Source organism: Pelodiscus sinensis, chromosome 1 (assembly GCF_052426305.1).
Source record: "Pelodiscus sinensis isolate ZL-2025 chromosome 1, ASM5242630v1, whole genome shotgun sequence".
Lineage (NCBI taxonomy): Eukaryota > Metazoa > Chordata > Testudines > Trionychidae > Pelodiscus > Pelodiscus sinensis.
Window position 1 is genome coordinate 145048234 of NC_143052.1, and position 17405 is coordinate 145065638.

Here is a 17405-nt window from a genome sequence, read left to right on the forward strand (position 1 = left end):
GAAGATACCTCCAGGAAGGAGAATGGTGCTCATCCCTAATCTATATATTGAGATGGCCTTGGAGTAAAAGGTGAGGGTGGCTTTTAACATCTGAAATGGTCTCAGATACCACGATTCATCAAGCACAAGTCAGTTACCCACATCTCTTCCTGTAGCACTCTACATTTTTTTCCCCTGGTGGTCTCCAACCAACGTACTAAGAGAACTCCTTCCAGCATAGCAGGATCTCAGCGTAAGGTGCAGTATTTATCCTTTCAGAAACGGAGGTATAAACAACCAATTCTGTACTGTATGAAATGCCATTGAATTTAGTAAGGTCGTAGGGTATAACTAGTGGCTGAATGTGACCTGTGATTATCTATCTCTGTCTAATTGTCTATCTTCAACTTTACGTTCTTCAGTGCCTTGGAGTGCAAAGGTATTTACTCACTATATTGTACCACATTCCACTTGCAGATACTGTGTATGCTACACCTGTCCTATTATTTTTTACTGGGCATCTGTCACTGGCCATTGCTGTATAGCACACATTGGCAAAAGCCAAAGTTAAGGTGCCATAATTTGGCACCTTTCTGTGTATGCATAATGATATCGTCTTTAATTACATAATCACATACTATTATTTTTCCCACTGGATTCCTGCCTCGTTTAGTGCACTGGATGGACAGTGCTCAGGGAATAACTCAGGGCTGTGTGAAGAAGAATGCAGTTGCCTGTAAAATTCCTGCCTCATTTGTTGCAAAATCTGGAAGGTGTGGAGTGAATGAGGCAGAGGATTGCAGAAAGAGAAAGGATAGTCTCATGCAGGGCTACTCAACATTGGAAGCCCCAGGGGCCACAATGATACTCACAGCACGTGCCAAGGCCTGGAAATTAAGCATGGTTGCATAGACATGCAAATATATGTAAATAGCTTCTTTCACACTGACGGGCAAGAATACAAAGATTAAGTCTTAAGCAGTGGTGCTGGACCCAAATGTGACCACTGTGAGATAGTCAGCACCTCTCATGCTCTGCCCACAAGCCTAAGCAGCCAGCACTTCCCTCAATGTCCTGGCGCTCCCAGCACCTCCTCCCTGGGGGCTAGAAATGCCGACACCCTGTACCGCTGTACCCAACCGCTTGCGTCTTTCAATGCTCATCCTGCCTGAGAGGTGCCTTGCTGTTGTGGAGCGTGTTCCCAGTGGAGGCCATGTCCATGTTGAACCCCACGTAAACCCAAACTGTACCATGGGCCGCAAACAAATGGGCCATAGGCCGCATGTTGAGTAGCCCTGGTCTTATGGGTAAGACAGCTGAACGCTGCTCTGGAGAATTAGATTCTATACCTCTCTCTGCCACAGAGTTCCTATGGGATTTTGGACAAATCGCTGAAAGCAGTTTTCATAATTGGTCACTAATGGAATGTTCTTAATTTTGGGGTGCCTACACTGAAACAGAAGTGGTCTGATTCACAGGAGCACTGAGCACTCAGAACTGCAGCTGAAATCAGCGCTACAAAAACCAGGATATAGGCACCTCAAACTGGGCACTCAAAATAAGTATATTCTTCTGATGATAGTATCTCTGCACCTCAGTTCCATGGCTGCAAAATGGGAGTAATAATTGTAGCTTACCTTATAAGGGCGTTCTGAAGATAAATTCATTAATGTTTGTGGAGTACTAATATTATAGTGATGAGCATCATGAAAAAGTCCCTGAGGAAATAGTAATTCTGTACTAGGAGCAATGTTTGACCTGTGTTCATTAAATAACGCAGAGGCCCAAACAATGAATGACGAAGATAAAATTAAATAATGATCATTAAGGGTATGTCTACACGCCAAGGGTATTTTGAAATAAGTTATTCTGGAATAATAACTCCTAAAATAACCATTTTGAAATAGCATGTCCACGCTTCAGGGAAGCCTCTAAATTAGTCTGAGGCAGGCTCCCCTAACGTGGATGTGCTACTTCAATTTGGAGCCGCAGGAGGCACTGGGGAGTAATTCCTTTGAATGGCCCTGGGGATGAGCGATTTTGAAATAGCAGCAGGGGAGTGTCCACACTGCCACTGTTTCAAAATAGCAATTTTGAAATAAGCGTTATTCCTCATTAAATGAGGGTTTATTATTTCAAAATAAGAAGCCCGTTATTTCAACTTTGTTTTGAAATACCGGGCTTGCTGTGCGGACACTCGCCTTGTTATTTCAATATAACACAAGTTATTCTGAAATAATGCTGTAGTGTAGGCATGCCCCGAGTGAGCATTGTCCATTGTGTTCCCTGAATGAGGCAGTGATTTTATGGAAAAAATAGTGTCTGATCATATAATTAGGGACTGTATCACAATGCATACATACAGGGGGCTGAATTAAAGTTGCAAGGGACAACCTTAATTTTGGCATTTTCTAACTTTTGAATGCTTGACTTTGGAACCTTCATAGAATCATAGAACACTAGAACCGGAAGCGACCTCGAGAGGTCACCAAGTCCAGTCCCCTGCCCTCACAGCAGCACCAAGCACTGTCTAGATCAGGGGACTCCAACCTTTTTACACCCAAGATCACTTTTTAAATGTTGGGACAAGCCAAGATCTGCCCATCCCTCCCCCAAGATCCCACCCCTTCTTTGAGGCCCCGCCCTCTCTGTTCCTCTCCCCTCCATCATTTGCTATCCCCAGCCCTTACTCACTCTCACTGGGCTGAGACAGGAGGTGCAGGCTCTAGACCCTTCATCATTTTTGTTGCTCTTCTCTGGACCCTCTCCAATTTCTCCACATCTTTCTTGCAATGTGGTGCCCAGAACTGGACATACTACTCCAGCTGGGGGGGCCTAATTAGCTCAGAGTAGAGTGGAAGAATGACTTCTTGTGTTTTGATCACAACAGTCCTGTTAATGCATCCCAGAGTCATGTTTGCTTTTTTTGCAAGTGTCACACTGTTGGCTCATATTTAGCTTGTGGTCACTATGACCCCTAGAGCCCTTTCTGCAGTACTCCCCCCTAGACACCTCAGACCATTTCTCCAGTTTGTCCAGATCATTCTGAATTTTGACTCTATTCTCCAAAGCAATTGCAACCTCTCCCAACTTGGTATCACCTGCAAACTTAACAAGAGTAATCTCTATGCCAATATCTAAATCGTTGATGAAGATGTTGGACAGAATCGGTCCCAAAACAGACCCCCACAGAACCCCACTTGTTATATCTTTTCAGCAGGATTGTGAACCATTAATAACTACTCTCTGAGAACGGTTATCCAGCCAATTATGCATCCACCTTATAGTAGACTTTAATGTTCTTTTAATTTATTTTTTATACAATCATATGTCTAGAAAGGGAAATATTTCACAAACTACTCAAATCATGTTATTTTATGTCAGCCAGTGTTTTATGTCAGTCCAGAATGCACTGGACATAATTCTGTTTTCTTTATATCTGTACAATGCCATGGATGCCACTTGGGAATGAAAGGATTACAAATGAGGACCAGATCAGATAAAAAAGAACACAGTCCAATCTTAGCTATTGCTTTGCCAGGTTGTGGTTATCCAGGTTAATTATTACATACTCTGCCTTGATTTTCTGCCTCAGTGTTACAGAAAAACATTACTGATGTGGCCAGAAAGCAGAATGTTTTTATGATCTGCCTGTCTCTCTCAGGGCTATCTTCTTCAAGGTCTCAGCTGTCTGAAAGAACAATCAATAATAGCAAAGAATATGGTCCAAGTTCAGAGAGAACATCAGTGGATGCAAGTGGACAGATATTAGAGGTGGAAAAGTGAGGCTATAGTAGGAAAACATCCAAGAAAGAGCCTATAAGAAGGTGCAAATTAAAGCAGCTCTTTCTCTTACATACTCCTGCTTGTTCATTTTCCTGTGCCCCTCTCCATCTTCCTATAAATGATGCCAGGCCCACACACATTCACCAATATGCAACTCTCATGTAGAATATTTCTGAATTTGGCCTAGGCCCTAGAAGATTTTGAAAGGTGTAAAAACAGAAATCTGCATCTAACCCTATTCCAGAATAAATGCAGTGTAAAACTATGCTCTGATTCACATTTGGAATTAGAGCTGGGTGAAAGAAACCACATATTTTTCAGGAACAGTCTGTTGAATTTTGTAATGACTTCATGTACCTTTGATGTTTGCTTTTTGTGAATATTGTAGTAAAGGAGCATGCATAAAGGCAAATATTTAGCTTTTGGAGCAACTATGGGAGAATATTGGCATAAAGCAAATTTTGAAATTGTAGTCACAATTGTTCACATTAGAAACATGATTCTCAGTCAGGGAACAGAAATAACACTGCATGACATTTGTGTGCAGTCAGAGCAGCAGGAATGTTGAATATCAAATACTTACCAGGCAACATAGGTTCATATGGAAAACAGATCTTTTGAAGCTCATTTGATAGCTCTGTTTTTGATAAGATTATACAAATTTGGTTGATAAAGATAATACAGTTGATGTAATAGATTTCTGTAAGGCGTTGCCTGGGTATCGCATGACATGTTGATTAAAAACTAGCATGATTTAAAATGAACATAAAACATATTTAATTAATTACAAACCGATTAACTGATAAGTCTCAAAATGTAACTGAAAACATATAATCATCACTCAGTGGGTGTGTTCCTAGAAGGGTTCACAAGAATTAGTTCTTGCTATTCTGTTTGCTATGCTATGCTATGCTATATTCTTGCTATGCTGTTTCACAGTTTTATCAATGACGCACAAGAAAACAAAAAATAATAACTGCTAAAGTTTGAAGATGTAAGTACCTGCACAGGGAACAATTATTTGATAATGGGCTCATCAATCTAACCAAGAAAGGCATATCACAATCCAATGGCCGGAAGCTGAGGCTTGACAAATTCAGATAGTAAATAAGGTGTAAATTTAACTTTTTGGAGCAATTTAACCAGCATCATGGTGGATTCTTCATCATAGGCCATTTTAAAATCAAGACTGGCTGTTTTTCTAAAGGATGTGCTCTAGGGATTATTTGGGGGACGTTCTTGGCCTGTATCTCACAAAAGCTCAGCCTAGATGATCACAATGGTACCTGCTGGACTGGCAGTATATTATTCCATGAACTATTGTGAGCAACCTCTGGACCAAGAAATGATTTTGCAAATAAGACAAAATATTAGATAACTTGTGTTATGCCTGCTCACAGTTCACAAAACAGAAAAAGAAGCAAAAACAGGTGAATAAGTTATTTGTTACAAATCATTTTCTAGGCCTAGTTCAAATAGACCTTTTACATGGCAAATGAAAATGGAGATGCTTCAGACTAGCAATGAATGTACTGTTTACAATCTCGTTTTTCTGAACATGCCCAGGAGAGTGCTCCAGCCGTCTCTGCTACCCTTCTAAGTCATTTATTTAGGACTGCAACTCTTACTGGGACCAGCACTTCAGATAGCCAAGATGTGAGCTACATGGGTTGGAAAGTATCAGAGGGGTGAATGGCTAGCTAACTACAAAAACAGCTTCTCCTCTCTTGGAATTCACACCTCCAGATCAGCTACTAGAAGTGGGCCTCATCCTCCCTGATTGGATCCACCTCGTTATCTCCAGCCTGATTCTGGCCTACATATTTATACCTGCCTCTGGAAATTTCCACTACATGCATCTGACGAAGTGGGTCTTTGCCCACGAAAGCTTATGCTTCAACACTTCGGTTAGTCTATAAGGTGCCACAGGATTCCTCGCTGCTTATGGGTTGGAAAGGTGGCCAAACCATGACAACCTGTGCTGCCGACACAGGGAAAGACATTGTTTATATAGACAAAACCGCGCCGCCACATTTCCAAAACTCAATATGACAGACATTTTCAACTCTACACTAAAAGGTCAGGCCCCATAATGTTCCTCTAGAATAACAGGGGCAATTTTGGAGGCTGTAGTGCAGACAGGACTTTGTTTTTAATGTCACTGTGTCATCTTCTCTGAGAAGATTTAGACCGCATGGGGTGGGGGGTAGAAATGTCCTGAGCCCTGCATGATAGCAGCCTTGATGCTCATGCAAGGGGAGCCACACCAGAGGAGCATTATAGGTCCTACATTTCCTAGTGCAAAGAAAGCAAAAGCCACCAATTTGAAATCAAATTATTTCACAGCAAAAGAAACAGGAACCATGAATCACCCAGGCACAGCACTCACTCATCTCTCAATCATTTACAAAACAACCCATTTACCTTGGGCTCTGAAAGCAAGCAGCACCAGGTAAGACTCCAAGCTTCACCGTGGATTTACAGAATGGCCACTCTTTATTTTCTGGGGTAAATCAACAACTGCAAGAGATTAAAGCTTAACCCACCAGCACACTTTGTACTCTCGGGTGCGACTGAATTCGTTCGGAAAGAAAATTCCATCCAAAGACACAGATGATCCGGGTTACAGATTGATTGCTTGGCAAACAGCCCTGGAAATGGCTGTCTCACAGTGACTCGTGGCATTGCAATTACCAACGGAATGGACAGTGCCACGGCAGCAGCATCCAGTATACGTGGCACTGGATCCTGCCATGCAAAGACCACTGGACTCTGCAGCATCTTAGAAGGCAATGCAGAGTAAATAGCATGGAAGCATGTGCAGAGCAGGTCCTAAACCTCTGTGGGGTGAATGTCCATCCAGGGCACTGTGCTTTGGAGCCTCAGGACTTCATAGTCTGGAAGTTGCTCCCTTGCAGTATTTATCTAAGACCAACCCTCTTTAGCTGCCCTGATCCTAACCACATTTCAGACTCTGACCCACAGAGATAGGAGGAAAAGAGATGAGACAGTTTGGAAGATCTTGGGTGCAAATATCCTTCCCCAGAGATCACTTTTCCCCTGCTGTCCTCCAGTGACACTGCCTATGGGCAAACAAGAATCCCTGGAGTGGATTTAAGTGGAGGACACTAGCACTGGTAGGAGGAGCTAAGTTTTTCCCTCGCTAGTACCATCCCGCTTTCTCTTCTATTTGTAAGGTGCGAGCTGTTGGAAACACCAAGATACTGCTCTGTCAGTTACGTAGTACTGAAATAAACATAAGGTAAGTATTACCAGGCTAAATGCTATCTACGAGACTGTTAAATAAGGGAGGCTGTCCTTTAATGGCTGACTGCTGCTAAATAAATAAGGGTCCGACATATTTATATTTCAGTCTTTTAACTGTTTTTCTTTTCCCCCTCTCATCTTTAACAAAAGGTTAACAGAATGTTAACTTGTTGCTTAATACTAACCATCTTCTTAGTATGATGTTTGCCATAGTACCAATTATATGGAGGTCTCTGTATACCAAACCTCAAACTTTGTTTCAAAGGGTGCGTCTACACTACATGCTAATTTTGAAATAAACTATTCTGGAAGAAATACTCTGAAATAGCTTATTTCAAAATGGCACGTCTACACTACAGGGAAGCCTGCCTCAGACTAATTTTGAGGCTTCCCTAATGTGGACATGCTACCTTGATTTAGAGCCCCAGGACGCACTGGGGAGTAATTACTCTGAATGGCCCTGGGGAGGAGCTATTTTGAAATAGCAGCAGTGGAGCGTCCACACTACAGCTATTTCAAAATAGCTATTTCGGAAGAGGCATTATTCCTCGTGGAATGAGATTTACACAAGTCAGAATAAGCTGTCCGTTACTTTGAAATTATTTAGAAATAACTGAATTCCTGTGTAGACACTCACATTGTTTTCCGAAATAATGCTGCTATGTAGACACACCCAAACTGTGTAACATTGGACTGTTACTGGATTATGTTCACATTGTTGGCTCATATATTTGGGTAGCCTTGGCACAACTATACTTATAGCAGCAATTAGTGCAAAGTTCCAGTCTTTGTAAGGCCTTGTTCAATTTGTCAATTAAAAATCTACTGTTATTCTGCTTGAAGATGTTGACAAGTATGCCAGCTTGAGAAATCTTGGGCCTTTTTTCAGCCACTGTTGACTTCTATTGGAGTTTTTGATGCTCAACACTTCCAAAAATGAGACCTGAGGTGTCTCAAACTGGGAACCCAATAACTGTGGCACTGGTCTGATCCAATTTGGCAAGTTTTGCCTTCCTAACTGCAGTATTACAAGCCCAGGACATTTGCACTGTGTTCTGACAGCTCTAGCAAAGAGTTCCATTTCTAGTCCATGTCTGAATGTTTGCTGACACTCTACTAGGTGTAGGAAACTTTAAGATTAGTATGTGAAGCACCTTTAATTACTACCTTTGAGCTTGTGATACATTGAGAATGCTGCAACGTATCCACCGGCATCCACTCATCACTACATTTGCAGGGGCCCCAAAGAAGTACATTTCATTAATGGTCACATCTTTATTCTGCCTTTCTTTTCCAGAAGATGCTATTGGCGTAAAGTCACCTAATGGTTATGTATCATTTTATAAGAGGAAAAGCATCTCCTTCTGTCCTGCACTCAGGGCATCCCTGGTATAAATAGGGAATCTTCTCTATTTGTCTTCTCCCCAGTAGATGTCAGCCTTGCTTCACAAATATCAGTTACTGCTGGTATAACAAAAGCCTTTGCTTGGGGCTGTGCCAGACACAAAGGGCATAAAACAGCCTGGTGCGCTTACCAGTGTCTGCTAATATGCTTAGAAAGCTTCATTCCATGCTTTGTATTCTTACCCATCATTAGTACACAGTATGACAATAAAACTTACACCAATCTGGACAGGACATTTCAGCAGATAAATCATCATCAGGGTCTTTTACTATGGTTTCCATGTTGTGCTCGCTCTGTAAAACACCTACTTTTAGGATGTACATTGTCTAGCAAACTCCCAAAACTTTAGGGTTTACAAGTGTTCAACCATGACCATTAGAAACAGATCTTAAAATGTGAATGCTATTGTATTTGGGTTTTTGGCCCACAAATGATTAAATATTTTGACACTCACTTTCCAATGTTTTCCTGCTCACTTATGACTGATTGAAGCTACAATAATAATGGTTGTTTCTCTTTTAAGTAGTGCTTGTCTGTTTCTAGGATAGTGAGGAAAATAAAATAAGAAACATGTACACCTCAAATTCAGCATTCAGCACTGTCGGCATGATTTTTCCAGATGGCTATTTGCAGTTGATTATTTTCATGTGAGTGCAGTTAGAAGCTCAGGCCGTGACACTAGAAAATAATTTCAAAATGAGTAAATTTGACTTACCTCCTGATTTAACAAATTTGAATAAGCACGTCCACACTATGGGAAAGCCTCGAAATTTGTCTGAGGCAGGATCCTTTAATATAGACCTGCTACCTCTGACTTAGAGCCCCAGGAAGCACTGGGGAGTAATTAGCTTGAATTTCTCTGGGGAGTAGTTATTTCAAAATAGCAGCACCAGAACATCCACACTACCATTATTTCGAAAGAGTTATTTCGGAATTAGCATTATTCCTGATGAAAAGCAGGAGTGCAGATTTCGAATTCCATAGTCCATTATTTCGAAATAATGGGCTTGGTAGTGTGGATGCTCTGCTTCTAAATTCAACCTTGGGGTGGGGGTTATTTCGAAATAAAGTCCTAGTGTAGACCAGGGCTCAGAGACACAAGATGGATGCAGTGGACCAGATGCTGTTGGTGAGAGAGTCATATGCATTGGTATCAGAACTGGAGTGGGAAGACAACCCCACTTTTAAAGGTGGGAGGGCCATGCTCCCCTACTTTTTAACAAAATAAATATATATGCTGTGAAGAACATGATCATACAGCTAAAGGCCAAGATGCACTGTGAGCTCAGCTCAGATGCATTGTTAGATATCCACTGCAATCTTAGCGAATCACATAACTGTGATCAAAATTGCATTAAGATCAGATTCTTTGCCTAATAGACATTGTATTGCTTTTATCTGCTACAGCCTGTGAATGGTGTTTGATAGACTTTCTAAAAATATAAAAACATATTTGTGATTTTTTAAAAAGAAACCATTAGAAAAAAATAATTGTATTTAGTAACTCTTATATGGGGACACAGTTACCTCCCCACAAAGTTGTCTGTTGTTGTTATTCATTTTCTGATGACTTTTTCCAAGAAGGTTCAAAATTTAGGGTGACAAATGTTAAAATATTCATTATGTATGAACAAGGAGAATTCAACTGTAATGTTACAGATTTGTAAGTTACAGTTTAGTAATAATAAATAGTAATAGTGGCATATACATGATAAAATGATAAATACAAGTGAAATAGAACACATGAATTGCAAAATAAAATGTAGTCCTGCTGTTTGGAACTAAAGTTGTCTTATATTTTTTTATATGTTAGTACTATAATTATACTTTAATTTTTATAATGTGGTTACATTTTGAATTCTTGTTATTTATGTCATAGTTGTACTTTGTGGGATATTTAAGTAGTATTTTAATTCCAACCACCAATTTGGTCTTGGTCCTCCCTCCCTTCTTTCCCCCCCATCTCCAAATATTCTGGTGACCTTGAGCATATTCCCCAACTAGGAGCTTGTAAGTTTAAACAAAAACGTCCGGTGTAAACATGTGCAGGTTTCTACAGTGACCACAGTGTGTGTTAGCCTTGGTTTGTTATAGTTTGATTTTATAATGAGCAAATAATTATGGCTTATGCAGTCATCCCATTCCAGCATCCAGTAGTGGCTGACTGGAATTGGGACTTTGTGGAAATTTGGTGGAGAGCTTGACTTGACATAATTTTGAGTGATGTAAACTAGACGGCAAAACTACTTATCACCTTTTTTTGTATATTCCCCATATTTTGCAGAAAAACATTTTTTCCTCGTCTGTTGTTCATGGAGGAAAGTCCCTCCACATTTCTATAGGTTCAGATGGCAGCAAGTCTTAAATTTAATACTGTCAACCACATTCAGTTGTAAGGAGTTCCACAGGTTGACTGTGTGTTATGTGAAGTACTTCCTTTTGTTTGTTTTAAACCTGCTACCTATTAATTTCATTTGGTGACCACCCTAGTTATTGAGTTATGGGAAGGATTAATAACTCTTCTTGTATTCACTTTCTCCACACCAGTCATGATTTTATAAACCTCTATCATATCTCCCCTTACTCGTCTCTTTTCCAAGCTAAAAAGTCTCAATCTTATTAATCTCTCCTCATATGACAGCTGTCCTTTATCCCTAATCATTCTAATAGCCCTTTTCTGAACCTTTTCCGATTCCAAGATATCTTTTTTGAGATGAGGCTATCACAACTGTACACAGGAGTGGCCCAAGGCTGGCTGCAGCAGCTTGCGCCCCAGACAGAATGCGTGATCGGTGCCCCCACCTGCACGGCCATCAATGGACTGACGTCATCATCGGGCACCCGAGGCGACAGCTGAGCAGCCTATAGTCACAGGCTGCCTCTGTCTGTACGCAGTATTCAAGATGTGGGCATACTATGGATTTATATAGAGGCAATACGAAATTATCTAATTCTCTATCCCTTTCTTAATTATTCCTAACATTCTGTTTGCTTTTTTGACTGCTGCTGCACATTGAGTGGATGCATTAGTGTCTGCAGCACATTTCATTAGGGTTTGCACCCAGGGAATTTTATTTTTTTTTAAAGGCGAACATTTATTGAATACTCAGTCATAAAGGACATTATTTATATTAATCAAACAAACTAAAGAAACTAAAACTTAATTGAGCTTATTTTTTTTTAAATTAACAACTAAACTTTACTTAAAAAATATAAACTTAAGTATGGGACATTGTACTTCTTAGTTTGTTTTTTACATGTGCCATTCGGTGCTTATTGCATAATACAGCAATCCATACTTTAAAACTAAAAGAGTGTATCATGCGATTAAAACAAAACGCAAAGCCACTTTTTTTTTGGAGACATTATAGGCTTACCAGGTAGTCTTAAAAAAAATACCGGACGCACTTCATGGTTGGGGTGAGGGACTGGCCAGAAGGAGAGTGGGGCTGGCCGGGAGGAAGGGGGGGCCCCAGGAAGCAGAGCTGGCGGGGGGAGGGTTGGGGGCTGGCCGGGGAAGATTGGGGGTTGGGGGGGAGCAGCTGACAGGAGGCAGACCTGGTCAGTGGGAGGAGGGGGGAGGGTGGAGCGGGGCTGGCCGGGGGAGCTCATGAGGAGGGGAGAACTGGCCGCCAAAAGCTGCGTTGGTGGGGAGTGCAGCGGAGCTGGCCAGGGAAGATTGGGAGAAGGAACTGACAGAAGGGAGGTAGAGCTGGCGGCGGGGGTGGGAGTTGGGTACAGCGGGGCTGGCCGGTGAAGATCAGGAGGAGAAGTGGGGGAGAGCCAACTGGCCGGCCAGGAGGGGGGGGGGGAGCGTATCAGCCAGTGGGGAGAGGGACTGACCTGGGCAGTGCAGATCCCAGGGCGCTCCCGCCCCCCGCATGGTTCAGGAAAAGCACGAGTCAGTCTGGCTGCGACCCCACCACACGCTTGACCAGTGCGCAGGCTGCCCCACCTCCTCACACGCAACCAGGGCTCCCAGCGCCGATCGCTCCCCGCCTCCCAGCCACTCCCCCTGCTAGGCTTCTGGGCTCCCAGTCGGAAAACCAGAAAATACCAGACATTACATATGTCCGGTATTTTCTGGATTTTTTTACTGGACAGAGCCCAAAAAAACCTGGACTGTCCGGTAGAAAACTGGACACCTGGCAACCCTAAGACATTAAGGTGTGCCTGGGCACACCCAGCACACCCCGTATGCACGCCAGTGAGTGGATGTTTTCAGACAGCTATCCACAATGGCTCCAAGAACTCCCTCCTGAGTGAAGTGGGAATGGCTAATTTAGTCTCCAACATTTTATATGTATAGTTGGGATTCTTTTTTTCCAATGTGCACTACTTTGCCTTTATCAACATTTAAAATTAATTTGCCGTTTTGTTTCCCAGTCACCTCGTTTTGTGAGATCTTTTTGAAGCTTGTCACAGTCTGCTTTGGACTTTACTATCTTGAGCAGTGTAGTATCATCTGCACATTTTGCCACCTCACTGTTTACCCCTTTCTCCAGCTCATTTATAAATAGGTTGAATAAGACTGGTCCCAGGACAGACCTGCATAGCTCAGGGTAAGTTAAAACAAGTGGTGCCCATGAGCTGCACTTTTACATTACAAACTATTCCATGAACACCGGCAGATTGTCTGACTCACAGCATAGACTCCCAGTAAGCTGCCAATGTGGTCTTTAATTGGGCAGAGCTCTGGCACTTTTAACGGCACTAGCAGTAGATGGTAGAAAAATAATCTTTCCAACTCCTCTAATCCTCCATCAAAGGTCTTCACATTCAGCCTCTCTACAACAAACAAACAAACAAAAGCCCTGGTCTGTTTTTCACCACCACATTTCGCCAATAGAGGAAACTCACAATAAAACCCCGACCACAACAGTACGCTTCCAATTAACTAGCCATAGCACGTATTAGAAGGTGCAGAACTAAATTGTCCTTTCTCTCAAACTTTTGTAACCCCCAAAGAGATTGCCATTTTCCTGGGGCTCTGTCTGCTGGCAGTTCGGGGAGAGGCACACTGTCCCTGGCAGGGAGGGGGAGCCAAGGCAAACTCAGAGTCTGCCTGACAACCAATAGGGAGTGAGATGCCCCTCCTGGGGAATTCAGGAAAGGGGAGAAGCCATTTTTTTTAGTGAGTCTGGAGCCAGCCAGGGGCAAGGGCACAGCTGGCTGTGTGGGGAGCTGGTAAGCCCCAGGCCTGAATGCAGGGTTCCTCCTGAGAACTGGCCTCTAGGGACCTGAAAGCAAGATCCCTCAGCTGGGCTTTTCCTTTCTCCACTCCTGATTCCCAGTTTGTAGAGTTTTCTGGGAAACTTCCCCAGCCAGGCTCTAGCGCCCTCTGTGAGACCAATCACCACATGGTCAGCTCTGCTCTGTCTGCTAGTTCAGGGCTGCTGCCTGCTGTGTGTGTGTCTGGACGCTGGGCTAGGAGACTACAGTTTGGGTTTTAGTATAGTTGTGTAATCTGCACCTTGAGCCCTGCACCCCTTTGTGGTGAGGGGAAATCCTGGGACCGAAGCAGCCTGATTCCTGCCTGAAGAGGATTCTTGCTAGCAGAGATCAGCCCTCTGCAGTGACTGAGGAATCCAGAGTCATCTCTGAACTTGAGGATCATTCATGGAGTTTATGGGTGCACCATCTTTTAGTTAGACAGTCAGGGAATTTGTTTTGGCCCCCTACTCTCTGAACTGTGTCCTCAAGCCAGGGAGTAAGGGTTTGGGGATTTTATAACCTGCTGCATATTAAACCTGTGGAGGGATTTACCACCTTATCCCGCTTGTGAGTCCTTTGGGCTGTACTGAACTCAGTCAGCCACACTGCTAAACCACTGCGGAGAAGAATATTGTGGTCATGGGTCATCAAGGGCCCCAACAAAGTACGCGTACCAATGGGACACTATTCTTACATTTGCTACATCAAGGCACGTGACTGGGGAAAGTCACAGATATTAGCAGCGTGGGCACCGGTGAACCTAAAAATAGCGTTTTACCCTGTTATGTTATATTTGTCTCCTGTTTAATATAATTATTGTGTTGAACATATTCTATGTGTTTGTGTTATTTCTTGGAAGTCTCTAACTATCTGGCAAGTACGTGGGGATTACCCTGTGGTTAGAATTTTCTTCCCAAGCTGCCCTGGTAACCCTGCCAGGAAGGAGTGAGGGGGGTGGAGGCACAGCCAAATAAATTCATAGGGAAACATAAAGAGGATAGATCCTGCTGAGTGGGTAGCGGGATCCAGAAGAACCCAGACCTCTCCATCAAAACCTGTAAGCAGATTGGCATTAAAGAAGGTAACTGGGTGGAGAGGGGGCGCTACACTTTACAATTCTCTCTTCTTCTCTTCATCATCTTTAGAGATCAGGAAAAATATAGTTTCACAAATAGAGTGTCAAAAGAACATTTAGCACACATCTAGTTCTCTTGTGGACCAGTGAAAGACTGTTTCCAACAGCTGATTCTGTAGGATGTCCTTCAGTCTACTTTTCAATGATTTCATATCTTTACTTTTGAAGAGGAGGCTGCATTCTAACCGATCTGACCATTTTCTTGCTTTCAGCCTACATTTTCTTTTGTTCAGTTTCAAATCATTACTCCACATTATCCACTCTGCAGCTCCAATCCTTGGCTCTCATGCAGCTCTACCATCACCTCTAGGTCTTGCCCCATTCAACCTTTCTCTTCCCCTGTAAGTCTAAGAAATACAGTGATACATTAATTCCCCTGAAATCCTGAGTCAGTGCTCTAAAATAGGTGGAAAATGTGCACAGTTTCAGCACACATTGTTCCAAAACGTTGGATTGTCCACACTGAATGAACAGAAGGAAATTTTTTCTTACTTTAACTTGACTCCCTGGCTGACTCTTCACTTGGCTGACTCTCCATCTAAATGATTAAAGAACTTTTGCTGTTAGCATCCAGGGCAGTCAAAGTTTGAAACCATGTTTGCATTTCCAATGTGGTTTCGATTTACCCTGCACACCATTTATTTCTCATCATTCTGAGTTGGGGCAAAAGACGGGTTGAAAAATCCCATCAGTCTTCCTTAATTAGGGGATACAGTTCCCTCTGGTGGATTCCCAGAGAGCAGGAACAGAACCAATTTCTCTGCAATTTCATATTGGGAATATTAAATATGGTGCAATTAATTCATCAGTGAATCAAATCCCTAGGTTATGTCAGCTTTCAGATGTTCCTCATAACTTTTCTTTATTACAGCATCCTAGTACTGCACTGCCACAGCAGTTGAGATGTCAGGAAGGGAAAAGGCCTTCTATTCTTTCCCTTTGTTTTTCATCTTCAAATTTATTTTGCAGGCAACGATAGGTACATATGGGAACCACATAATGTTACAGCCATTGGAATTACTTTATTGTTTCTGTTGCACAATGAGGGCCTGAAACAAAAGCCAATGTAGCACAAGCCTGGTATGAGGCCTAGCTAACAATGGTCAAGACCTTACTAATATAAAGCAAAGCAAAGCTAAGCTGTGAGCAAGAGGCAGGCCCCTAATTATGGAACTTGGGACGAACAGGGCTAATAGGGTAGAACAGTAATTGGTACTAGGTACTAGCTGTAAAACAGTAATTGGCACTGGGCATAAGTTGAAAGCATATTCCAGATGGATGGTAACAACACTTCCTTAAAAAGGACCTTTGGTACCCACACACTCCCCACAGATAACAGGGACATACCTACCCAGGTTCTGAAATGACAGCATGAGAGATAGAGACATTTTGAATGAATTACCAGGTGCAAGGTGATGGATAGTATATAAGGGTATGTCTACACTACCACCCTAGTTCGAACGAGGGTGGTTAATGTAGGCAACCGAAGTTGCAAATGAAGCCCTGATTGGATCCACCTCATCATCTCCAGCCTGATCCTGGCCTGCATATTTATACCTGCCTCTGGAAATTTCCACTACATGCATCTGACGAAGTGGGTCTTTGCCCACAAAAGCTTATGCTCCTACACTTCAGTTAGTCTATAAGGTGCCACAGGACTCCTCGCCGCTTGTGCAGATTCAGACTAACACAGCTACCCCTCTGATACCTGACTGCACAGTTTCCTCAATCTATTTAAAAATAGATCAATTTTCCCCAGACAGTAACAGAAAGGCAGTTTCTTAGGGCATTGCCTAGTAATGCACTTATTCACCATATTTTTAGTAGTGAGAAACGTGTATAAAGATGCAGTTCTTTCTGTTGATGCATGATAGTAAGTGAGCCTTATTAGCTCTGCCATGGTTACTGGGCTTCCTGCACCTCAAGCCCTTCTTGATCCTTTTGAGTGTTTTCCTGTGACATTTCAGATCTCAAGTCAACATCTTTGTCAGGACCAAGGGAAAACCCCAGTGATTTCTAACTCTCAGACCAGACCTCGGGCTGCTGTTCCAGGGGCTACCTCAACAGATCCTCAAGTATCTGCAGTTCTGTCTCCTCTAGGAGAAAGGGTACGTCTACACTACAGAGTTAGTTCGAACTAACTTAGTTCGAATTAAGTAATTCGAACTAACGCGTCTAGAACTAAAAACTAGTTCGAATTAGCATTTTGCTAATTCGAACTAGCATGTCCACATTAAGTGGACCCTGAACAGGGCTTAAGGATGGCCGGAAGCAGTGCCGGCAGGGCATCAGAGGAGAACTTAGAGCGTGGAGATGCTGTCTCAGGCTAGCCGAGGGCTGTGCTTAAAGGGACCCGACCCCCACCCCGGACAGACAGTTCTCAGGGGTGCCCCGCTTGAAAACCAGTCCTGGCCTGGAGTGCCCACACTGGGCACATCACACCACTCGGCCATCAGCCCGGCTGCACTTGCCGCAGGCTGCCATCTGGGGCGAGGGGGTAATTGGGGGGCTGCAGGAGAGCTTCCACCCCCAGAAGCCCACAGAGCCAGACCAGTCCTCCCCATCGGGGGCTCGTACCCCATTCCTCCCTCACCTCCTTCCACTTACCCTTCCCTAGCC

At 43.0% G+C, this 17405-nt stretch overlaps 1 protein-coding gene and 1 long non-coding RNA gene across 6 annotated transcripts in view; one reads left to right on the forward strand and one right to left on the reverse strand.

The window, feature by feature from the left end:
- The window catches only part of HAO2 (hydroxyacid oxidase 2), a 31087-nt gene extending 24760 nt beyond the window's left edge, over positions 1–6327 (reverse strand). Inside the window, exon 1 of one of the 2 annotated variants that reach the window (XM_075904743.2) lies at positions 6190–6327. The gene's annotated coding sequence lies outside the window, so the exon portion shown is untranslated. The remainder of the gene's footprint in view (positions 1–6189) is intronic. The other variant, XM_075904751.2, reaches the window with a different exon arrangement.
- LOC142819250 (uncharacterized) overlaps positions 6314–17405 on the forward strand; it is a 58174-nt gene continuing 47082 nt past the window's right edge. For all 4 annotated transcript variants that reach the window (XR_016347653.1, XR_016347654.1, XR_012897067.2 and 1 more), the window contains exon 1: positions 6314–7027. This is a non-coding gene — a long non-coding RNA (uncharacterized LOC142819250). The remainder of the gene's footprint in view (positions 7028–17405) is intronic.